Below are 26,883 nucleotides of genomic sequence, written 5' to 3' on the forward strand. Positions count from 1 at the left end.
ACCTGGCCACAGAACAGCTGAGCAGCCAATTGTCAAATTACTTTTGGACCTTTAAAAAAGAGGGGGGGGGGGGGGGGGGCACATTTAAAAAAAGTGCTGTAATTCCTACACCGTTCACCAGATTTGGATGTAAATACCCTCAAATTAAAGCTGGAAGTCTGCACTTTCAGCTCATATTCATGATTTAATTTCAACTCCAATATGCTGTGGTAGACAGCTACAATAATATTAACTTGGTCACTGTCCAATTATTTATAGACCTGACTATGTTCCTGAGTGGCCGAATTACAGTTGACTTAAATCTGCTGGAAAATCTATGGCAAGACTTGAAAATGGTTGTCTAGCAATGATCAAGAACCAATTTGACAGAGTTTAAAGAATTTTGAAAATAATAAATGGGCGAATATTGTACAATCCAGGTGTGCAAAGGTCTTAGATACCTGAAAGACCCAGGGTTGTGAATAATTATGCAAATTAGATATTTTTGTATTTAAATGTCAATAAATTAGCAAAATAATTTAAAACATGTTTTCACTTTGTCATTATGGGGTATTGTGCGTAGATGGGTGAAAACCCCCCCCCCCCGATTTAATACATTTTGAATTCAAACTGTAACACAACAAAATGTGGAATAAGTCAAGGGGTATTAATACTTTCTCAATGCACTGTATCTAAAAATGTAAAATAGCTTAACTATCAATTTAAAAGCAGTGCTAGAGTCAAGAGAGACTATGCTGTTCCCAATACTTGAGGTTAATTTAAAATCCATCAATTATATCACATCTATATGGGTCGAACAGTGCAATTGTAAAGATGCCTCTTTCTGCGTCGACACGTCACCCTATGTGAAGTTTACTAGATAGGTTTTTACTTGGGAGGAATTTGTCTATACAGTGAGCCTGAAATAGGATACTTGTTATTTGGCCATTGGCCCAGCTGTACTGCAAGGAATTCTAATTGGTCAACTACAAGCTAGGGCTGGGTTATAAAACTAGATCCTGTCCCTTTGTTCTGGGGAGATAATCACAGGAGAGAATAACTGGGAGAGCATCACTGAGGACAGGGGAGAATGACCATCTAATGTAAGCTAACCCCATTCCGTACAAATGTGCGCAACCGCGACATTCAAACGAGGCTGCAAAGAAAACTAAATGGGAATGTTGACATCAAAATCTGGGGTGTGAACTACGTTTCTATTATTGCGTTGATTGACATGGTAATGGCTCTATAGTATTGGTGAAAAGTTGACCCCTTCGACGCTGTACTTTACATCGTGACGTGCCATGGCGTAACGTACAGCACGCATAAAGCAACTAATTCTGTCTTACAGCCTCTCTCCACCAGGTGTAGCACTTCTCTCACCGTTTAAAAACAAGAAAGGGGACAGAGTAAGGGGTAACCTAGTAACCTAGTCATTTTTTGCGTCATCACTGGAAGCTATCATGACTCTCAAAAGCCGCTGTTTACTTCTGAAGATCACTTTAGCACCGCCCTAAAACCCGATTCAATTCGACACAAGCCTTCAAATAGGTATGTAATGACACATTATATAAACTCTTTAGTGTTTTATTTACATTTTAGAGGCGATAAGGTGATAAGCTGGACAGATCGAGTGAAAAAAAGCCGTTTCCTCACACAACATCTCTCCTTCTCACTATCACGCAATAGGTTTCGCTTCCCCACCCGCCATTTTTAAAAAGACCAGACGGAGCTCATTGCCTTCTTGAATCATGCAGAGATGGGCATCATGAAGGTCTCGTCATTCATTTTGTTGGAAAGGGGAGAAATTGTGCTTCACAATGGTATTGATATTACAGTTGATCTGGAAGTATTACGTTTCTGGGCGCTAAAATAAGGTAAATTGTACGGACCAGCACTATGTACAAAAGTGAGTTAGTTTACGTTACCTCCCCATATGATTTGTCCTCTTCGAATAAACCTATTTTCCTCACCCTGATTTGCTTTGGGGTCTGTGTTATTAAAGATTAACATCAACTGCTAACACCGGTGACCACCTCAGCCATGATTATTTCAATGGAATGCCTTTATCTCAGTGCATATTTGTGTTTAATATTTCCATACTTGAAATAAAGTTTGGAAAGCAGTAGCTCAACCAGTTTAAGACAAGATCCAACCCAAAAATTGTATGAGTGCTAGGAAGGAATAGGCGTGACCTATTTTAAATATAGTAATCTGTGCCATACAACCATTACATTAAACATTTACAGTGGTTCAAACCATTATCTCTCATAGTACCGGGCTGTTGGAGTAGAGGTTGGGGTTGGCCTTGAATTTTAAATAATGTTAATCTGAGCTGCCACCACTGTTGTGTCTACTGCCACCTGCTACTGTCTCTCTGTGGCTATACCGTGTCTGCTTTCACTGACCGGCATGTGCTCTCAGACACACCCCTGGCAATTCTCCCTTCTCTCGCTCCTTGCGCACGCACGCACGCACGCACGCACACACACACAATTCAAAAGATTCAGTTTCACACACATGCAACAGGTGGCTCTGTGGCGCAATGGATAGCGCATTGGACTTCTAGGCTTGTGAATGTGAGGTGATTCAAAGGTTGTGGGTTCGAGTCCCACCAGAGTCGTACTTTTTTTTTTTTAAATGGTGATACAGGAAAATGTACAAAGGAAAATATCATACTGGAAGACAAAATTATCTTAGTTACTCTTTTGACTAACTGTTGTTGTTAAAAGTATAGTATAACATTTAGAAAGAGACTTGAGTAAGGCTAAAATCTGATATGTATATTTGGCTAAATACATATATTTCTCAACGATCTAATAAAACACAACATTCAGTGCCTTCAGAAAGTATTGAGACCCCTTGACTTTTTCCACATTTTGTTAGGTTACAGCCTTATTCTAAATTTGATTAAATCGTTTTTTCCCCTCATCAATCTACACACAATACCCCATAATGACAAGCAAAAACAGGTTTTTACAAATTTTAGCAAATTTATTACAAATAAAAAACTGAAATATCACATGTACATAAGTATTCAGATCCTTTACTCAGTACTTTGTTGAAGCACCTTTGGAAGCGATTACAGCCTCGAGTCTTCTTGGGTATGACACTACAAGCTTGGCACTTTAGGGCTCCTGAGTGGCGCAGCGGTCTAAGGCGTCACTACAGTCCCTGGTTCGAATCCAGACTGTATCACATCCGTTCGTGATTGGGAGTCCCATAGGGAGGCGCGCAATTTGGCCAAGCGTCGTCCTGTTTAGGCCGGGATAGGCCGTCATTGTAAATAAGAATTTGTTCTTAATTGACTTGCCTAGTTGAATAAATAAATAAAACAAAAAATAACACCTGTATTTGGGGAGTTTCTCCCATTATTCTCTGCAGATCCTTTCAAGGTCTGTCAGATTGGATGGGGAGCGTTGCTGCACAGCTATTTTCAGGTCTCTCCAAAGATGTTAGATCGGGTTCAAGTCCGGGCTCTGGCTGGGCCACTCAAGGACATTCAAAGACTTGTCCGAAGCCACTCCTGTATTATCTTGGCTGTGTGCTTAGGTTCGTTGTCCTGTTGGAAGGCGAACCTTCGCCCCAGTCTGAGGTCCTGAGTGCTCTGGAGCTAGGTTTTTATCAAGGATCTCTCTGTCCTTTGCTCCGTTCATCTTTGCCTCGATCCTGACTAGTCTCCCAATCTGTGCTGCTGAAAAACATCCCCACAGCTGAAAAACATCCCCACAGCATGATGCTGCCACCACCATGCTTTACTGTGTAGATGGTGCCAGGTTTCCTCCAGACGTGACACTTGGCATTCAGGCCAAAGAGTTCAACCTTGGTTTCATCAAATGTATCTGTTTTTTAAATTTGTAATAAATTTGCAAACATTTTGAAAAACCTGTTTTCGCTTTGTCATTATGGGGGATTGTGTGTAGATTGATGAGGGGAAAACAATAATTTAATACATTTTAGAAAAAGGCTGTAACGTAACAAAATGTGGAAAAGGTTAAGGGGTCTGAATACTTTCCAAATGCACTGTATATTTCTCTTATGCTTCTCCTTCAGGTTGGAAGAAATGTATTTGTTCAAAACTGTTCAACTATTGTCTTTCTCTCTCTTTGAGTCAACTACTCACCACATTTTCTGCACTGCAGTGCTAGCTAGCTGTAGCTTATACTTTCAGTACTAGATTCATTCTCTGATCCTTTGATTGGGTGGACAACATGTCAGCTACACCATGTGTGTGTTTTAATCAATTATTTTGTGACATGATTATATTTGGTATAGTTTTATCTAAAAAGAATAACTTTTTAAAAGTTTTACTTTATTTTTTTTTAATGAAATTCACTGAGGAGGATGGTCCTCCCCTTCCTCCTCTGATGAGCCTCCACTGCCTCACAGGTAGATGATTATAGTTTTTGGACTAAAAGTGTGTGTGCAGACAGCAGTTTGTGTGAAAATGGAACCGAAATGTCCATTACATATGTTTTCCTGAAAATTCACATAAATATTGACCTTTGGAGGATTGTCTGGGACTTTGGGTTTAGCCAGCAAGGCCTCATTTAAGGACATTATAACTTTTAGTCTGTACATAACATGGAAGAGTTCTAGGCAGTAAAGGGTTACTTTTTCAAGCTACAGTATTGTGAAAAAGTATTTGCCCACTTTCTAATTTTCTCTACTGTTGCATATGTTTGATACGGAATGTTATCAGATCTTCAACCAAAACCTAATATTAGATAAAAGGAACTTGAGTGAACAAATAACACAACAATTACATACCTATTTCATTAATTTCATAAACAAAGTTACGCAACACCCAATGTCCCTGTGTGAAAAAGTAATTGCCCCCTTACACTCAAAAACTGGTTGTGCCCCTTTTAGCTGCAAAAATAGAGAAAATCAGAAAAGGGGCAAATACATTTTCACGGCACTGTACATCCACTTTGAAGCAAGTCTTGACTCATTTGAACTTGAAATAAACAAAAATCCCAATAAACGCAATGTAACGTTGAAACAATAAAGCCAAACACCCAATGACAAAAGATAAGTTAAACACACAAAAAGAGAAGAACACACACCAGGTTCTCCTTCTCGATGCTCTGCTGCTCATGCTGCCTGTTGAGGGCACTGTGGTAGAGGCGGACAGGGGGCGGGCTCCCTCCTCCATTGGATCTCCTCCGGGAGCTACTGGTGGTGCTGGTGCCCCCTGTGCTGCCTGGTCGCAAGTGGGTCGAGGGGCGCGACAGCTGGCGCAGCAGCCTCTGATTATCCCGGTCGGTCTGCCGCACCTCGTCATTGCTATAGGAGTAGTTCTTCCTGTTACTGCCTCCACTAGGGCAGAAGATGGCCAGTCCACTCCCCAGACGACTAAGGAAGGTTTCAGAGAGAGGAGGGAGAGATGACAGAGGAGGAAGCAGCAGATAACATTTTGTTAGTTAGCTGTGTCATGACTCTCCTGTGAGGATCCAAAAATCAGGTTTACAATGGATCAACTTCTACCAGACCCCTCTCACCCGCAGAGGTGTCTGGTAGAAGGAGGGATTGATGTGGGGGTTTTGTGACAATTTTATATTTTATCATTGTGACAATGATTTTAGTTTTCTATCGAGATCATATTTTTGATGATACTTTGCCCCAGTAAGTAGCCACCACCAAGGGAGCTCAGAGAGCGTGTCAGCATGATGGAACAGCCCCTTTTTACCAGAGTGTATAAAGGATGAGTTGATAATTAACATATCAGACCCGAAGGACTCAAGCTGCAGCTTAGGCCTACATTGGTTACAACCCTGAAAATCAACACGAGGTGAAGATGACAAGTAGCCTCTCTAACAATCAATGTTACGGCTGAGTAGCTGTTCTAAGTACTTTATCTATGAAAGTGAATTTAAGTAGGACCATCCTGTTACTCTCTTCAAACCATCGTCGGCTACACTGCTCTCATCCCCCCACTGGGGATCATCGACACGGCTTATTAGCTGTCTTCAGAGGACCACTCTTCCAGAACGAGTGAATGTAAACACCACCCTGTTTGCTCTGCTTTAGACTACAGTACAAGGCATTGAAGCCACGAACAACTAAGAAGGACATTGTGACCTCTTGTGGACAATCACAGCCTTACACTTAAGAGCTCGGTGGAAGACCCAACGGAACCCTTTTCACAAAGGCCTGGGTCGAACAGAGATAAACAACGAAGGAAGACATTCAAACACATATATACATAAATTATTTCTTACCCCAAACGGGCGGCGGTTTGGGGACAAAGTATTAGGATTACCGTGAGCGTAGTTACAAGTGTATAAGTGTTGTCTCTCTTTCTTTCTCCCTTTTCTCTTCTCTACTCCTCCCTCTTTTGATAAACAAGCAGTCATGTTGTTGCTAGTCCGCAAGGGACCTGTTTCCATCGTATTAAGTTTCTAATCAATAACCTATACTGTGTGTGTGTATCCTGTGTTATTATTTAGTTAGTTAGTAAATAAATAATTAAATACATTTGTGTGGTACGGGAATGATCAGTAAAGCTGGCTGACTGATATGAGGTAATGATTAATAAACGACTGTCATCGATATACATCTTATATATCATCTAGAGTTTAATTCGGGAGATGGTAACTCGGTAAACAACTTCTTCCGTGGTGCCCCAAATCCTAATGAGTTAATTGTTACATTATTAATTTAATCGAGTAACAATTAAACCTAGTTAGTTGATTCGATACATAAGTCATCAGATTAATATAAAAACACATGTAAACCACCACTTTCCAGTCCTCCTGGACTGACCCTTTAACAGTATTATAGACACTATGTCCTGGGATTTCTATGATCTTCTACGTAGAAGACCCCCTTACCTTCATTAGTGCAAACCATTGCAAAATATTTTACTACGAAAACTAGTGTTTCTTATTAGGTGCCTCCCCATTTCAGCCCGTTTGCCTCCGTTTGGTTCATAGTGAATTCCACCCAGGTGTTTCACTGCTGAGCTGGAACAAATAGCTGGACCCTGTCCGAATACTCTTAAAATGCAACGTCTGCTGAGCAGACGTTGACAAACCGAGCTCTTCAAAGTTATTCTATTATTACCTAAATAACAACGTTGAAACAATATTCTAACATCGGCTGATAAATTGTCAAGTACTTACCTTCCCAAAGAGCCATGGACCGCCGACCGAGAGGCAAGAAGAACGACCAAAACGTTGTTGATTCCCAAGATAACGATAATGCTAGCAAGATTAGCATTAGCCCTCATAACTCAAACGACAGTTCCAGACTGTTGCTCTCGGCCTCTTGCGAGCCTGCCGACATGCTGGCTACTCTCCTCCGGGAAATTCAGGATGGTAACAAAGGTCTTTCTATGAAAATCGATAAGAGAACGGCTGAACTCCATTCTTCCATTGACGACCTGAAATCCTCCATGAATGATCTCCTTTTGAGAACGACTGAGGCGGAGTTGCGCATTAACACAGTTGAAGACACCATCGCTCGACATGACCAGGTCTTGATACAACTGCAAAAGGACAATGCCTACCTCAAAACAAGGTAGATCAGGTGGAGAACCAGAGCAGACGTAGTAATATCCGTGTGGTGGGATTGAAAGAGGACAGCGAGGGCCGTGACCCGGTCCGTTTCTTCACTCAATGGATCCCGGATGTCCTAGGCACAATCAACTTCACCAAGCCACTGGAAATCGAACGCGCCCACAGAACATCAGCGCCGAAACCCCGGCCAGATGAGCCCCCACGGGCCGTCCTGATCAGGTTCCTCCGTTTCCAAGACAGAGAGAAGGTACTGCAACTCGCAAGAGCCAAAGGGGACATAACCATTGATGGCAAGAGGGTCAGCCTTTTCCCGGATATGAGCGCGGATCTCGCAAGACGTCGCAAGCAGTTCAGACCTGCCGCCAAAGCACTGAAGGAGAAGAACATCATCGGCTACCTCATCCACCCTGCGCGGATGAAAGTTCAGTACAAAGGCCGAAGCCATCTCTTCAACACACCGGGAGAAGTGTACACTTTTCTCAAAGAACTGAGCAACGTCTGAGCCAGGACGGTCTCTTTGGGGGATAAGATGCAGTTTGTTTGTTTTCTCTTATCCGGACTGAACCGCTGATATCCTCCGGTCGCTATAATTGATTTGTACATTTTCAACTAACCGTATCTTTCCGGGGTGAGTTCTATTACATTTACAAGAGAGTATATTTTGGTTTAGTCCATATCACTGGGCGAAGCTAATAAGTGGGTTTAGGCCCACTGCTTTCCCCCTCATTTATGTTAATCTTTCAAAAAGAGACTCAAGCAGCCCTTACCGTGGGCAGTAAATATTCAGCCATAAATGTCTATTCACAACGTTTGTTTTCAATTTAGAGAGCTCACAGGTTTTAGTTTACGCCAAGGTTTAGCTAGTAAGAGCAAGATGGAAAGCGAGCAGCAACGTATCTCTACAAGTGTATTCATGTTTGATTGTTGGGATTGTGGTTTTAGTCTAACAATCGGGGTGGGTGGGATTCTTTATTTTTTCCACCTTTTTTCTATGTTTATTGTTTCCTTCCTAAAGAGACACATAGGTCACTTCTGTGTTCAAACCAAAGTTGAAACATTTCCTAACTATCTACATATGATAGATTTCCATTCAGTTACATATTTGAAACCCAACTGTGCTTAATCCACTAAAATATGTCACATTCAACGTAAAAGGTCTTAACAGCCCGATTAAAAGGAAGAGAGTCTATACATACCTTAAGAAATTAAAGGCTGACATTGTGTTTTTACAAGAAACACATCTTACAGCCAGTGAACACAAGAAATTGAAGAGGGAATGGGTAGGACAAGTTTTTGCGTCCTCTTTTAACTCCAAAGCAAGAGGAACTGCAATTTTGATAAGTAGACACATCCCCTTCTGCGTCAACAACACCATCTCTGATCCCTCTGGCAGGTTTGTTTTGGTGCAGGGGCATATGTTTTCAGAGTCTTGGACCCTATTGAATATCTATGCTCCTAACTTCGATGACCATATGTTTATTCAGAATGTCTTCCTTCAGGTTGCTCAAGCACCACCAGGATGGTTACTGGTTGGAGGAGATTTACATTTTTGTTTAGATACAGTTCTTGATAGGTCCTCTGATAAACCCTCACTTCTTACCAAAGCCAGCCATGTCATTCATGAAAGATCTCAATTTATTAGACATCAGGAGACAGTTGCACCCACAGGATAGGGACTACTCTTTTTATTCACACCCACACGCATAGATAACTTTTTAATATCGACACAACTGTTTCATAGAGTGTTAGATGTCGAGCATCTCCCCAGATTGCTTAGTGACCATTCTCCCCTGGTATTATCAATCTCCATTCCTACCAAGGTAAATGGAGCATATAGATGGAGACTAAATTCTACACTCCTAAAGCAACCTGAATTTTGTGCATTCATCAAAGAGCAGATCAATATTTTCACTTTGACAAACAAACCCTCCGCTCCTGACAGTTTCATTCTTTGGGACACATTGAAGGCCTATCTGAGGGGACAGATCATTTCCTATACTAAAGGGCTGAAGAGAAAACACGGTGCGGAACTGAGTGCCCTTGAATCTGAAATCTTAGAGCTAGAGAAAACCTACCAAAGAGGCCCGACTAAAGATCTATACAGGCTTTTGGTAAATAAAAAACTGAAATATAATATTCTGAACACATATCAAGCTGAGAGGGCCATCACTAAATCAAAACAGCGTTATTACGAGCTTGGAGAGAAAGCTCACAAAGTATTGGCATGGCAACTGAAAGCAGAGGAAAGTAAGAGTACAATTAATGCTATAGAAACTCTTACTAATGAGATATCTTTCGCCCCTACTGAAATTAATAATACTTTTAAGAAATACTATGAAGACCTCTACACTTCCCAATCAAGAGATGATCTATCAGAGATCGACTCCTTTCTCTCCTCTCTCAACCTCCCATGCCTGTCAGCAAGACAGCGAGCGCTTGAGTGAACACTTCTCAGTTCCTGAATTGTTGGAGGCCATTAAATCCTTACTTTCTAATAAATCTCCTGGGGAGGATGGCTTCCCTCCAGAGTTCTATAAAGAATTTAGGGAGCTGTTGGTCCCCTACCTTATGGAGGTACTTAAAAAAGCCAGGGAAGACAACTGCTTTCCAGAGTCTTTCTCTCAAGCAGTGATTACTGTAATCCACAAGAAAGTGAAAAATCCACTAAAGTGCGCCTCATATAGACCAATCTCTCTCCTTAACACAGATTGTAAACTGGTCACCAAGATGCTATCTAAGAGACTGGAGTCATGTCTTCCCCTGTTGGTCAACCCAGATCAGACTGGCTTCATAATTAATAGATTGTCCTCCAATAATCTCAGAAGGTTCTTTGATATAATTCACCTTGCTAACAAAAACAAAATACCTAGTGTGGCAGTCTCCCTCGATGCTGAAAAGGCCTTTGATAGGGTTGAATGGCCATAACTCTTTCGCGTCTTGGAAAAGTTTGGTTTAGGTACCGTGTTTGTAAATTTGATAAAATCACTCTACAAATCTCCTAAAGCTAGGATTGCTACCAACGGGATTACTTCCTCCTCTTTCCCTCTCTATAGGGGGAATAGACAAGGTTGCCCAATTAGCCCCCACCTCTTTGCCCTCGCCATCGAACCGTTGGCTGGGGCTATTAGAACGTGCCCTGACATACATGGCTTTGAGGTGGGCCCCCATACCCATAAATTATCACTCTTTGCGGACGACCTTATCTTATTTCTAACAAACCCAGAACACTCCCTCTCTCACTTGCAGATCCTACTACAGTGTTATAGTTCTTTCTCTGGATATAAGGTCAATTTAGATAAAAGCGAAATCTTACAGTTGTCTGTCTTTGACCATCATACCATCAAGCACAAGTTTCCTTTTAGATGGTCGCCTATGGGCTTCACATATTTGGGCATAATGGTGGATGGTAACCTGAACAACCTCTATAAACTCAATCTGGCCAGTTTGTTGCAAAAGGTGGAGGGTGACCTTTGTAAATGGATGGACTTACCTCTCACTCTACTGGGTAGAATCAATGTAATTAAAATTAATGTCCTGCCCAGATTTCTATATCTGTTTGAATCTCTCTCTCTATCCCTGTTCCCGCAGCATTCTTTTCCTCTCTCTACAAGATGATCAGACGGTTTATCTGGCACGGCAAAACCCCTAGGGTTGGCCTGGATAAACTGACCCTGGATTACAGTCAAGGGGGCTTAAACCTCCCCAATTTTAGAATGTACTACTCGGCAGCACAGTCTAGGTTTCTGGCTCAGAGGTTTGATAAGGGTCCCTCTCCCTCATGGTTGAACATTGAAAAGCTTGAGGTAAATGATGACACTGGGGCAGAATTGCTTTACAAATGGGACAGAAAATCTATAAAAACCATCACAGACAACCCTTTAATCATACATTCTGTCCTGGCATGGTGCAAACTGCATGAGCTGTTCGGACGAGGGGGATTCCTTTCCCCTAAAACCCCTTTATGGAACAATAGATTGATTCCTATGTTTTTCCAGAATAGTAACTTTAGACCATGGTCTGATAAGGGGATCACTCTTCTGGAACATTGTTACGAGGAGGGAGTTCTTATGTCTTTTGATCAGCTGAAACAGAAATACCACTTGCCTAACAGGGACTTCTTTAGCTACCTACAACTACGAAACTTTATTAGGGTGTCTCTCAAGGGACAATGGAACCTACCTAAGATGTCACCTATTGAACAACTCTGCCACGCAGACCAACCACTGTTCAAGACCATTTCCCGTGTTTACGATGCTCTTATGTCAGGACTAACACTGCCTGGGCTAGATAAACCCCGACTTAGATGGGAAAAAGATCTGGGTATTGATCTTGATGAGGGTCTATGGAGTGACCTATGCAGGGATGGTGTTATATCCACACTGAACTCCAGACAGACTGATCCAGTTTAATTTCCTCCATCAGCTCTATATCACCCCATCTAGACTGCACAAGTTCAACCCTGATATCTCCTCCCTATGTTTTAGATGTGGCTCAGATGAAGGAACATTCCTCCATTCCACTTGGCAGTGTTCAAAACTACACGGTTTCTGGCAGGGGGTATGCGATACCATATCCTCAATTCATGGGGTTGCATTCCCTTTAGACACGGAGGTCTGTCTACTGGGCAACTTTACTAACACCAATCTTAGGCAAAGCCATACTATAAAGCTAACAGAAATATTGCTAGCGATTGCCAAGAAATGTATCGCCTTGAAATGGAAATTGGATTCCCCCCTGTCAGTTGCAATGTGGCTATCAGAAGTTAATAGTTGTATCCCACTGGAGAAAATTACTTACCGCTTGAGGAATAAGTTAAATACATTTTACAGAATTTGGCAACCTTTTATTGACTATATGGAGAATCTCCCCCCACATCACATTGAATGAATCTCTATATTATCCTTATATAATGTTTCACACGTAATGTATAATATGTAGCCTACGGCAGGTATGATCCAATGTCTCAATATAATTTTTATTTTATTGTATGTTTGTATATATAATTATAATTTGTTTTATTTTTTCTTTCTTTGTTACGCTCATCTATTACTGTCACTTTGTCCTATTGTTGTCTAATATCTTTTCACGTTTGTCTTGAATGTTGTTAATTGGAAAATGCAAAAAGAAAATATTTAAAAAAAAGAAAAATGCATCCTTCTTTCCTCTCTTCCTTGAAGTAACCACTGGGAATGCGTACAAAGCCGGGCAGTACTGTAGCTCTCTCCAGGAGCAGGATTGAGAAAGACTAGCCTAAGCCAGCTAGACAAGAACAAGTTGTAATCCTACCATGTCCACAAAATGAGAGGGCTCGGAGGAGCAGCTCTCCCCACTGCTGTAGCTCTCATCCGTCTCTGACTCGGATGAAGTAGAAGACGGGGACAAGCTCCTGTGGCGGAGCTTCCTGACAGGCTTCTTGGGAATGCCGTGTCCGATTAGGTCCGGGTTTCAACCTTGGGTTAACAAAAGATAAAGTCCCGAAACAAAGGCTTCCGAAATCCAACTGAATGACATGGCAGTCTAGATAAGAACACAACCTGGTAAACAGAGGATGTGAATGCTTTAAGTTTTGTCTGTATTTTGCAATGTTTTATTTTGCCTGCATATTGGAACACTATACTGTTGATTTAATGTCTGTAATGCACAGGTGTCAAAATCATTCCATGGAGGGCCGAGTGTCTGCGGGTTTTCGCTCCTCCCTTGTACTTGATTGATCAATTAACCCTATCAGCCCTGAGGCCCCAGGAAAAATTGGCTTTCCATTTATCTGACTTTCATTTATCTGCATGTCCAGCCCCTATAATTAGCCTCACAATTAAGTGTTTTAGCATTGTATTTGCAGGACAACCAGGGCTACAAGTAGAACACAAAACAATTTGAAATAAAAAGTTGCATTCATTTGTCTCAGCGGCAAATTAATATCCAACTAGTCAGTGACAACTGTGTAGAGTTTGGAGTTTTTGACAGCAACTATGTGACCTTATTACAGTATTATAGACACTATGTCATGGCATTTCCTATGATATTCTATGTAGAAGACCCCCTTTCCTTCTAACAACTCATGTGTAGCTTGTGAGCGTCATAAAGCAAAACATGTTACATGTGCATGTTTGTGAGAGTATCAGAGTAGATAGCTTTTAATAGTTAGTAGCTCAAACCATTAGGACTCCACAGATGATTTTGTAAAAAGACACGGCCCCGGTCCCCTTAAGGATCCACCCTTGTCTCACAAACACTGCTCTAGTTCAGCCCCCGTTAATCAAAGACTAACGAGCAAGGCACCCCCAACAACAACTGCTCCCCGGGCACCGATGATGTGGATGTCGATTAAGGCAACCTCTCTGATTAAGAATTGGTATCTTCGGATGCAGAAGAAATAGACACTTCCAATGGGACAACTCAGAAGTCTATAGCTCAAACACAAAATGTTTAAAAGGGGTTATAAGTCCAAAATGCACCAGCATTACGGTGGAACTCATTGAGTTAAGGTCACTGATTAGTTAAGAACTCTCCTCACCTGAAATGAGTTTGACACCCCTGCATAATGTTACATGCCTGTTTGCTGCTACAGTTGAAGTCGGAAGTTTACATACACTTAGGTTGGAGACATTAAAACTTGTTTTTCAACCACTCCACAAATGTCTTGTCAACAAACTATAGTTTTGGCAAGACGGTTTGGACTAGAGGTCGACCGATTATGATTTTTCAACGCCGATACCGATACCGATTATTGGAGGACAAAAAAGGTCGATACCGATTAATCGGCCGATTTTTTAAATGTATTTGTAATAATGACAATTACAACAATACTGAATGAACACTTTTATTTTAACTTAATATAATACATCAATAAAATCAATTAAGCCTCAAATAAATAATGAAACATGTTCAATTTGGTTTAAATAATGCAAAAACAAAGTGTTGGAGAAGAAAGTAAAAGTGCAATATGTGCCATGTAAGAAAGCTAACGTTTAAGTTCCTTGCTCAGAATATGAGAACATATGAAAGCTGGTGGTTCCTTTTAACATGAGTCTTCAATATTCCCAGGGAAGAAGTTTTAGGTTGTAGTTATTATAGGACTTATAGGACTATTTTTCTCTATACCATTTGTATTTCATATACCTTTGACTATTGGATGTTCTTATAGGCACTTTAGTATTGCCAGTGTAACAGTATAGCTTCCTTCCCTCTCCTCGCTCCTACCTGGGCTCGAACCAGGAACACATCGACAACAGCCACCCTCGAAGCAGCGTTACCCATGCAGAGCAAGGGGAACAATCACTCCAAGTCTCAGAACGAGTGACATTTGAAACGCTATTAGCGCGCACCCCGCTAACTAGCTAGCCATTTCACATCGGTTATACCAGCCTAATCTCGGGAGTTGATAGGCTTGAAGTCATAAACAGCAGAGCTGCTGGCAAAACGCACAAAAGTGCTGTTTGAATGAATGCTTACGAGCCTGTTGGTGCCCACCATCGCTCAGTCAGACTGCTCTATCAAATCATAGACTTAATTATAACATAATAACACACAGAAATACGAGCCTTTAGGTCATTAATATGGTCGAATCCGGAAACTATCATCTCGAAAACAAAACATTTATTCTTTCAGTGAAATACGGAACTGTTCCGTATTTTATCTAACGGGTGGCATCCATCAGTCTAAATATTCCTGTTACATTGCACAACCTTCAATGTTATGTCATAATTACGTAAAATTCTGGCAAATTAGTTCGCGATGACCCAGGCGGCCCAAACTGTTGCATATACCCTGACTCTGCGTGCAATGAACGCAAGAGAAGTGACACAATTTCACCTGGTTAACATTGCCTGCTAACCTGGATTTCTTTTAGCTAAATATGCAGGTTTAAAAATATATACTTCTGTGTATTGATTTTAAGAAAGGCATTGATGTTTATGGTTAGGTACACGTTGGAGCAACAACAGTCCTTTTTCGCGAATGCGCACTGCATCGCAGGACACGCTAGATAAACTAGTATAATCATCAACCATGTGTAGTTATAACTAGTGATTATGATTGATTGTTATTTATAAGATAAGTTTATTGCTAGCTAGCAACTTACCGTGGCTTCTTACTGCATTCGCGTAACAGGCGGGCTCCTCGTGAGGCAGGTGGTTAGAGCGTAGGACTAGTTAACCGTAAGGTTGCAAGATTGAATCCCTGAGCTGATGAGGTAAAAATCTGTCATTCTGCCCCTGAAAAAGGCAATTAACCCACCGTTCCTAGGCCGTCATTGAAAATAAGAATGTGTTCTTAACTGACTTGCCTAGTTAAATAACGGCGTCCAAAATGACCGATTTCCGATTGTTATGAAAACTTGAAATCGGCCCTAATTAAATCGGCCATTCCGATTCGGCCATTCTAGTTAGGACATCTACTTTGTGCATGATACAAGTAAATTTTCTAACAATTGTTTACAGACAGATTATTTCACTTATAATTCACTGTATCACAATTCCAGTGGGTCAGAAGTTTACACATACTAAGTTGACTGTGGCTTTAAACAGCTTGGAAAATTCCAGAAAATTATGTCATGGCTTTAGAAGCTTCTGATAGGCTAATTGACATCATTTGAGGTGTACCTATGGATGTATTCCAAGGCCTACCTTCAAACTCAGTGCCTCTTTGCTTGACATCATGGGGAAATTAAAATCTAAAGAAATCAGCCAAGACATCAGAAAAAGAAATTGTAGACCTCCACAAGTCTGGTTCATCCTCGGGAACAATTTCCAAACGCCTGAAGGTACCACGTTCATCTGTACAAACAATAGTACGCAAGTATAAACACCATTGGACCATGCAGCCATCATACCGCTCAGGAAGAAGACACGTTCTGTCTCCTAGAGATGAACGTACTTTGGTGCGAAAAGTGCAAATCAATCCCAGAACAACAGCAAAGGACCTTGTGAAGATGCTGGAGGAAACAGGTACAAAAGTATCTTTATCCACAGTAAAACGAGTCCTATATCAACATAACCTGAAAGGCCGCTCAGCAAGGATGAAGCCACTGCTCCAAAACCGCTACAAAAAAGCCAGACCACTGCACATGGGGACAAAGATCGTACTTTTTGGAGAAATGTCCTCTGGTCTGACGAAACAAAAATAGAACAGTTTGGCCATAATGATCATCGTTATGTTTGGAGGAAAAAGGGGGAGGCTTGCAAGCCGAAGAACACCATCCCAACCATGAAGCACGGGGGTGGCAGCATCATGTTGTGGGGGTGCTTTGCTGCAGGAGGGACTGATGCACTTCACAAAATAGATGGCATCATGAGGTAGGAAAATGATGTGGATATATTGAAGCAACATCTCAAGACATCAGTCAGGAAGTTAAAGCTTGGTCGCAAATGGGTCTTCCAAATGGATAATGACCCCATGCATACTTCCAAAGTTGTGGCAAAATGGCTTAAGAACAACAAAGTCAAGGTATTGGAGTGGCCATCACAAAGCCCTGACCTCAATCCTACAGAAAATATGTGGACAACCGTGAAAAAACGTGTGCGAACAAGGAGGCCTACAAACCTGACTCAGTTACACCAGCTCTGTCAGGAGGAATGGGCCAAAATTCACCCAACTTATTGTTGGAAGCTTGTGGAAGGCTACCCGAAACCTTTGACCCAAGTTAAACAATTTAAAGGTAATGCTACCAAATACTAATTGAGTGTATGTAAACTTCTGACCCACTGGGAATGTGATGAAAGAAATAAAAGCTGAAATAAATAATTCTCTCTACTACAGTGGTTCTTAACCTTGTTGGAGGTACTGAACCTCACCAGTTTCATATGCGCATTCACCGAACCCTTCTTAATTGGAAAAATAAAATAAGATTTTTTCAAATTCAAAACATAGGTATATATTTTACTGGTGCACAAAATGAACCGTGCATCAACATCAACACTGTGTGTTCAAAGAACAAAATCATCAAAACATGATTTTCACACAAAAACTAAATAATGAATATTTACTGCTAATCAGTGTGACTTCTGCTGTTGCCTTTCAGAGACCAGTTCAGAAATGCACGGCTTCACCTTGGCAAGTGCCACTCTCATGTCATTTTCACAACAAAGTCTGTTCCTTTTCTTCGTTTTTATGTCCAGCATCCTCGAAAAGGATTGCTCGCAAAGATATGTTGTAACAAACGGTATGAAAATCTCCAGAGCTTTCTTAGCAATAACAGAGTACGTTACCATTTGTTGACACCAAAACGTTGAAAGCGTTGTTGTTCTGAAGAGTTGCTGTTGAACCTGGCTCTGCTGAATTTCAATGATTTCATCGAGGTATTCATCATTGACATCTGTTGTCTCAACACTAAACGTGAACGGCTGTCTCACCCATGCTGGATATGACTCTCTTGTAGGGAAGTATCCGTCGAGAGACTTTGCAAGCTCATCTAAGTGCGTGGCAATTGCTTGCTTCAGTTCCGCGGGTACAGAAATGTCTCCGATTCCAGATACATCTTCGATCTTACTTACACAGTCGTCCAGCAGGGGAAAGTTTGCGAAGTTATCGTTCTCTGTTCGTCGTTTCCATAACGGTAGCTTTTTTTGAAAAGCCTTCAGGTTTTCCTCCGCTTCGATGATGTTGACTCCACTGCATCTTTTGATTGAGATGATTGAGAGCTGCGAAGATATCAGCCATGTACGCTAAAATGAGAATGAACTCAGAATTTTTGAAGCAATCTGCATGACAATGTTGGTGCTCTTGCAAAAACAGGGCTAATTCCACACGCACGGCAAAAACACGATTCAGCACCTGTCCCCGGGATAACCATTGAACGTTAGAATGGTACAGAAGTACTTCGAATTCAGAGCCCATTTCTTTACACAGCTCACTGAAGATGCGGTGCCTCAGAGCACTAGTTCGCACATATTGCATTCCACTACAATTTTTAATACTTCTGCCAGTTTTGGAGGCAAGGTTTTTGTTGCCAACGCATGCCTGTGCAGAATACAATGCGTAACAATGATGTGTGGTGCATCGGCTTTCACTAGCGCACCAAAACCAGACTTTCTTCCCAGCATGACTGGAGCTCCGTCCGAACAAGCTGCAGAAACCATATCCCACGAAAGATTGTTGTCTTTGAAGAAGTCATCCACAAGTTTCTTCACGTCGGCTGCCTTAGTTGTTGTTGTAAGAGGCTTACAAAATAAAAAATCTTCCTTTATCACGTCGTCTTTCACATAGCGCACGAATACAGCAAGCTGGCTTAGATTGGAAACGTCTGTGGTCTCGTCGAGTTGAAGGCTGAATTTTGCCGTGCTTGAAATCAGATCTGCAACTACTTGAGCCAAGATGTCTTTGCTCATGTCCTCTATTCTGTCGCTGATGGTGTCATTTGAAAGAGGAATTTGGGATAACTTAACTTCAGCCTCTTTTCCCAGCATGATATTTGCCATCTTCAACACAGCTGGTTTTATGAGTGTTTCACCAATGGTGTGTGGTTTGCCCTGCTTTGCGATCAGGTAAGCAACTTCGTACGATGCTGTGAGGATCGGTTTGTTGATGGGTACAAAGCCGAGAACAGGCAGAGTAGCCTTTTCATCGAATCTGGCTCTCTTCACCTTGAATTCAGCGAGCGTTGTGTTCTTGTATTTTCCATCTCCATGCAGCTTAAGGAAGTGTTCTCTTAGTTTTGCCGGTGCTAGACTAGAATTGCTCAACTTGGCATTGCAAATCATGCAGTTAGGACGCTGACTCCCATCACGTTCCGTTATACATGTGAATCCATATTGTACATATTCGTCCGACCACTTTCTTTTTTTGCTCGACATAGTAAGTATGAAGGGATTAAAATATTAAGAAAGAAATCACAAGACGTACCATCACGACAGTCACAAGTCGACTACTGAGCGCACCAAATTCCCTGCAGCACAGATAGGCCAAGCGATGTAGCGTGATCACCTGCAGCCAATGATGGCCAAGCGGGGCATGTCATCACGAATCATATGAGTCAGATGTGTGTCTTGACCTCCGCCGAACCCCTGAGACTGACTCACCGAACCCCTGGGGTTCGATCGAACCCAGGTTAAGAACCACTGCTCTACTATTATTCTGACATTTCACATTTTTTAAATAAAGTGGTGATCCTAACTGATCTAAAACAGGGAATTTTTTACAATAATTAAATATCAGGAATTGTGAAAAACTGAGTTGAAATGTATTTGGCTAAGGTGTATGTAAACTTCCGACTTCAACTGTATATTGGCCAGGCCTCCTTTGGAAAATACATTTATAATCTCAATTTTAATTTATAAATAATAGATAAAATAATAAATACATGAAGATAAGAAATTGTATGCCTCATTTAAATTTTGAGATAAGGATATATGGGATTCCTAAATAATTAGGAAAATAAATATAATCTTGGAACCTTTGACCCGGTGGCCTCCCTGACTCTTCCTTGCTTTCATCTTGGCTCTGGTGATAGCCATCTTCATCATTATCTGCGCCTTCTTCCTGCTCCTCTGCCAATGACGCCGTGCGGATGTCGCTGGAGCTCTTGGAGTTGATGCTAGATACCTCCTCTGCACCGCTGCCGTCCTTCACCACCGACTAGACAGGTAAGTGAATATAGTTTACAACTACAACAAATATTACAACAGACCATGGTTAGACATGTTTTTATTACTCAGCTCCCTGGTCATGGAACTCTATTCAAGCTTTATTCAAGCTGAAAGTGATTCCCACTAAGAACATGAATGATGAGGATCGCATTTTATGTGACTACTGTTTGTTCTAAATCTGTACTGTATTGTATAAAAACAATTGGAATTCTAATGGACATCTTTAGGATTAAATCATATTACTTTATTTCGAATTCCAAATAATGACGCTTCCTTGACATTGATTAGGCCTCAATCCCAAAGGACCCCAAGCCTGGGCAGTTGTATTGAGTGGCCAATGCCACCTTGTGGCGTAAAGTAGAATGACGAAGCCACACAGACTTAAAAAAAATATATACATATTAAACTAGGTCAGTTAAGAACAAATTCTTATTTACAATGACGGCCTACCCTAACCCGGACAACGCTGGGCCAATTGTGTGCCGCCCTATGGGACTCCCAATCACGGCCAGATGTGAAACAGCCTGGAATCGAACCAGGGTCTGTAGTGACGCCTCTAACAGTGAGATGCAGTGCCTTTGACCGCTGCGCCACTCGGGAGCCCCTAATAAAAAAGTACTCGTTGCCTTTTCCTTGTGACTTTACCTTGACCTGGGTAAAGGGGTCGGAAAAAGTCACAAGGGAAAGGGTAAAATACAACAGTGGTTATTTTCATCAGACTATCATTGTTCATGCCTTTCTTACAGCCATTCACCAAATAGCCTCACCATTATCATGCCTACCTCTGATTTAATGGAAGATATGCTAGAAGACCAGCTGCTCCTGTCTTCGGCCTCAAAGCCATGACCCTTCTCCTCTGTCCTCGGTTGCGATATCACCACCGGACCTCTCTGTACCACTCTGTCTGTGGAGCCTCCGGCTGGATGCCTGGCTCCTTTCTAGCCTCAGAGCTTATTTCACTCTTTCTTTCACTCTTCCCTTGCTCTTTGCTGATGCTGCTGCTGTCACAATCACCGTCGCTGTCGAAAAACGACTTCGCCCTCCAGTTCTTTGGGGCTGTACATAACAGGTGTCTCCTTCAGCACTCTGGTCGAGAACTGAAGAGAGAACGTTAACGGGATATTTTTTTATATTCGATATTCTCAGCTGGTTAATACTTCATTTAAATTCCAAAACGGTAGCCTATAGGTGACCATTCAATCATCAATAATTTACTTATTTAATAAAACCAGCATTAGCTATGTTTAGGCTACAGTAATCCCTCGTTTATCGCGGGGGTTACGTTCCGAAAATGACCCGCGATAAGTGAAATCCGCGAAATAGAAAACTTTTTTTTTTTTTTACAATTAGCAACTATTACATGTATACAAATACAGTGACTCACGTGTAGGCCGTTTCGTCGACATTATGGGTTTAGGAGATGTTCGAAATTACAAGATAATTTGGCCAACTTAATGTAAATTTGCCAAGCTGTTTTATGTACGTACACATAACTGCACGAGACGACAAAATGATAGCACAATTCGTAGCATGTTTTGATACAAGAAGCGGGAGTGAGTTTTTAGCGAATCAGAATGCAGAGCACAATGCACCAAAAAAAAAAAAAATGCATTATGAAAATCCGCGAAATAGCGAATCCGCGATAAGTGAACCGCGAAGTGGCGAGGGATCACTGTATACAAATACAGTGACTCACGTGTAGGCCGTTTCGTCGACATTATGGGTTTAGGAGATGTTCGAAATTACAAGATAATTTGGCCAACTTAATGTAAATTTGCCAAGCTGTTTTATGTACGTACACATAACTGCACGAGACGACAAAATGATAGCACAATTCGTAGCATGTTTTGATACAAGAAGCGGGAGTGAGTTTTTAGCGAATCAGAATGCAGAGCACAATGCACCAAAAAAAAAAAAAAAATGCATTATGAAAATCCGCGAAATAGCGAATCCGCGATAAGTGAACCGCGAAGTGGCGAGGGATCACTGTATATGCATTTGTTGACAACTGCTTCTTACAATCTAGCTACCTACATAATGTTAGCTACAGTAGCTAGCTAACTGTGAGTCTAAACTGAGATTCAAAAAGCACTTTTACAGTACCCAATGCCAAATGCATTTAGCTATTTTATTTGACCACAGGACAATGCATATATAGTAGCACCTAATTGCAGGTTTTATTGATCAAGTAAAACATCCACATTTCTAATGGAAGAGCCAGTAAAACAGTCCATGGGTGTACGTTAACAAGATGTGGAATTTCCTTGATATCACTAACGTTAGCTAGTTACTGTTAAGATAGCTAACGTTAGTAGTTACCTAGCTAGTAGAAAGACAGACACTTTTACAGTCAGCACCAAAAGTAACCAAGGCATTCTGGTAAAGTAATTTTTATAGACAGACAGTTAACTTCATTGTAACGCTATCAAGTCAGTATCCTACAAAAGACCGTATCAAGTAAGCTGATCCTTGACAAGACATATCTGCTAACGTCAGCCACCTAACTAGCTAGCTACAATAAAGCACACTAGCTATGTTTTATTTTACGTCCTTACCTGGCATGCACGCTAAATGTATTAGCTATCTTTGTTTTTTAGTCCATTCCATTAAAACCAAGCAGTCTCCATGTAACGTTACTTTAAATGGCATATTGAAAGTAGTTTGCTAACGTTACATGAAACGATGCTCGGCTAGACTAAATATGTGTGGGTTGAATAGATACTGTAACTAAGCAACTACTTATTTTAGTGTAGCTTTCCGGTGTTGTGCCGGAAAAACTCCCCCCTGCCAAAATCTCCCCCTTCGCGTGAACGCGCACGCACTCAATTCTTCATTGCTGCGACTTGCCTGCTAGTTGAGATTTCTGATCACGTTAGGCTGCGTTACATTAGATTTTTTATGTCGGTTAATAATGTCTGCAGTTTTCGGTTTGGCTATTTGTTTCAAGTGTATTAGTCTATAAATAAATCTCTTTGCCAAAATTCGTCATCTCTCCCATGGCTTATTCGACTAGTAGTTGTTCTGAAATGTTTATTGCTTGCCTACATTTTACTACATCCATGTTTAATATAACACACATACATTAATTATTATTTTTGGTTGCCTATCCTGATTTGAAGTTTGTTCTAGGATTAAACTTTAAAAAATTTAAAAAACTCCCCCCTGCCAAAATCTCCCCCTTCGCGTGAACGCGCACACACTCAATTCTTCATTGCTGCGACTTGACTTGCCTGTTTAAACATCGAGAGCCCTGGGGTTGTGGGTGATGATACAGCCCGACAGGATACTCTAAATTGTGCATTTGTAAAAGTTTGTGAGGGTTTTAGGTGACAAGCCACATTTCTTCAGCCTCATGAGGTTGAAGAGACACTGTTGCGCCTTCTTCACCACACTGGCTGTGTGGGTGGACCATTTCAGTTTGTCAGTGATGTGTACGCCAAGGAACTTAAAACGTTCCACCTTCTCCACTGCTGTCCTGTCGATGTGGATAGGGGGTGCTCCCTCGCTGTTTCCTGAAGTCCAAGACCACCTCCTTTGTTTTGTTGACGTTGAGTGAGAGGTTATTTTCCTTCCACCACACTCGCAGAGCCCTCACCTCCTCCCTGTAGGCTGTCTCGTTGTTGTTGGTACTCAAGCCCACTACTGTTGTGTCACCTGCAAACTTGATGATTGAGTTGGAGGCGTGCTTGGCCACACAGTCATGGGTGAACAGGGATTACAGGAGGAGGCTGAGCACACACCCTTGTTGGGCCCCGGTGTTGAGGATCAGCGAATTGGAGTTGTTGTTTCCTACCTTCACCACCTGGGGGGCGGCCCATCAGGAAGTCCAGGACCCAATTGCACAGGGCGGGGTTCAGACCCAGGGCCTCCAGCTTGATGATGAGCTTGGAGGGTACTATGGCGTTGAATGCTGAGCAGTAGTCAATGAACAGCAGTCTTACATAGGTATTCCTCTTGTCCAAATGGGATAGGGCAGAGGGCAGTGTGATGGCGATTGCGTTGTCTGTGGACCTGTTGGGGCGGTATGCAAACTGAAGTGGGTCTAGGGTGGCCGGTAAGGTGGAGTTGATATGATCCTTGACTAGTCTCTCAAAGCACTTCATGATGACAGAAGTGAGTACTACGGGGCGGCAGTCATTTAGTTCAGTTATCTTTGCCTTCTTGGGTACAGTAACAATGGTGGCCATCTTGAAGCATGTGGGGACAGCAGACTGGGATAGGGAGCGATTTAATATGTCCATAAACACACCAGCCAGATGGTCTGCACATGCTCTGAGGACACGGCTAGGGATGCCGTCTGGGCCAGCCGCCTTGCGAGGGTTAACACGTTTAAATGTTTTACTCACATCGGCCACAGAGAAGGAGAGGGGGGGGGGGGGGGGTGCAGTCCTTGTTAGTGAGCCGCGACGGTGGCACTGTATTATCCTCAAAGCGGCCAAAGAAGGTGTTTAGTTTGTCTGGAAGCGTGACTTCGGTGTCCGTGGCGTGGCTGGTTTTCTTTTTGTAGTCCGTGATTTCCTGTAGACCCTGCCACATACGTCTTATGTCTGAGCCGTTGAATTGCGACTCCACTTTGTCCCTGTACCGGCATTTCGCCTGTTTGATTGCCTTGCGGAGGGAATAACTACACTGTTTATATTCAGCCATATTCCCAGACCTCTTTCCATGGTTAAATGCGGTGGTTCGTGCTTTCAGTTTTGCACGAATGCCGCCATCCATCCACGGTTTCTGGTTAGGGTAGGTTTTAATAGTCACAGAGGGTACAACATCTCCAATAACACATCTTTATAAACTCACTCAATGTTGTTATCTGAGGCTGACTGGAACATATCCCAGTCCGTGTGATCAAAACAATCTTGAAGTGTTGATTCCGATGGGTCAGACTAGCATTGAATGGTTCTAGTCACTGGTATATCCTGTTTGAGTTACTGTCTATAAGACGGTAGGAGCAAGTTGGCGTCGTGGTCGGATTTGCCGAATGGAGTGCGGGGGCGGGCTTTGTATGCATCGCGGAAGTTAGAGTAGCAGTGATTGAAGGTATTACACCTGCGCGTAGTGCAATCAATATGCTGATAGAATATAGGTAGCCTTGTTCTCAAATTTGCTTAGTTGAAATCCCCAGCTACAATAAATGCAGCCTCAGGATATATGGTTTACAGTTTACATAGAGTCCAGTGAAGTTCCTTGAGGGCCGTCTTGGTGTCTGCTTGAGGGAGAATGTACACCGCTGTGACTATAACTGACAAGAATTCTCTTGGGAGATAATATGGCCAGCATTTGATTGCAAGGAATTATAGGTCGGGTGAGCAGAAGGACTTGAGTTCCTGTATGGTGTTACGATTACATCATGAGTCGTTAAACATGAAGCATACATTCCCGCCCTTCCTCTTCCCAGAGAGGAGTTTATCTCTGTCTGTGCGATGCATGGAGAAGCCCGGTGGCTGAATTGATTTCGACAACATATTCCGAGACAGTCATGTTTCCGTGAAACAGAGAATGTTACAATCTCTGATGTCTCTCTGGAAGGCAAACCCTTGCTCGAATTTCATCTACCTTGTTGTCAAGAGACTGGACATTGGCGAGTAGTATACTCGGGAGCGGTGGGCGATGTGCACGTCTACGGAGCCTGACCAGGAGGCCGCTCCGTCTGCCTCTTCTGCGGCACCGTTGTTTTGTGCCGGCTTCTGGGATTAGGTCTATTGTCCTGGTTGGTGGTCCAAACAGAGGATCCACTTCGGGAAAGTCGTATTCCTGGTCATAATTAGAGGTCGACCAATCGGCATGGCGGATTAATTAGGGCCGATTTCAAGTTTTCATAACAATCGGTAATCTGCATTTTTGGACGCTGATTATGGCCGATTACATTGCAATCCACGAGGAGACTGCGTGGCAGGCTGACCACCTGTTACGCAAGTGCAACAAGGAGCCAAGGTAAGTTGCTAGCTAGCATTAAACTTATCTTATAAAAAACAATCAATCTTAACATAATCACAAGTTAACTACACACGGTTGATGATATTACTAGTTTAACTAGCTTGTCCTGCATTGCATATAATCAATGCGGTGCCTGTTAATTTATCATCGAATCACAGCCTACTTCGCCAAACGGGTGATGTTTTAACAAAAGTGCATTTGCGAAAAAAGCACAATTGTTGCACCAATGTACCTAACCATCAACATCAATGCCTTTCTTAAAATCAATACACAAGTATATATTTTTAAACCTGCATATTTAGTTAAAATAAATTCATGTTAGCAGGCAATATTAACTAGGGAAATTGTGTCACTTCTCTTGCATTCAGTGCAAGCAGAGTGAGGAAAAATGCAGCAGTTTGGGACGCCTGGCTCGTTGCGAACTGTGTGAAGACCATTTCTTCCTAACAAAGACAGTAATTAATTTGCCAGAATTCTACATAATTATGACATAACATTGAAGGTTGTGCAATGTAAAAGCAATATTTAGACTTAAGGTTGCCACCCGTTCGATAAAATACGTAACGGTTCCATATTTCAATGAAAGAATAAACGTTCTGTTTTTGAAATGATAGTTTCCGGATTTGACCATTTGACCATATTAATGATATTTCTGTGTGTTTATTATATTCTAATTAAATCTATGATTTGACATTTGATATAGCAGTCTTACTGAGCGGTGGTAGGCAGCAGCATGCTCGTAAGCATTCATTCAAACAGCACTTTCCTGCGTTTGCCAGCAGCTCTTTGCAATGCTTGAAGTACAGCGCTGTTTATGACTTCAAGCCTATCAACTCCCGAGATTAGGCTGGCAATACTATAGTGCC

At 41.9% G+C, this 26,883-nt stretch overlaps 1 non-coding gene and 1 pseudogene across 1 annotated transcript; one reads left to right on the forward strand and one right to left on the reverse strand.

Moving 5' to 3' along the window:
- Window positions 1-21,147, reverse strand: part of LOC139566661 (cilia- and flagella-associated protein 97-like) — a 34,326-nt pseudogene extending 13,179 nt beyond the window's left edge.
- On the forward strand, window positions 2,511-2,602 carry trnar-ucu (transfer RNA arginine (anticodon UCU)). The gene is given in 2 exon segments: window positions 2,511-2,547; window positions 2,567-2,602. It is a non-coding gene; the product is annotated as a tRNA-Arg (tRNA).
- Window positions 21,148-26,883: the final 5,736 nt, after the last annotated feature.

Source organism: Salvelinus alpinus, chromosome 39, assembly GCF_045679555.1.
Source record: "Salvelinus alpinus chromosome 39, SLU_Salpinus.1, whole genome shotgun sequence".
In the NCBI taxonomy this organism is placed as follows: Eukaryota; Metazoa; Chordata; class Actinopteri; order Salmoniformes; family Salmonidae; genus Salvelinus; species Salvelinus alpinus.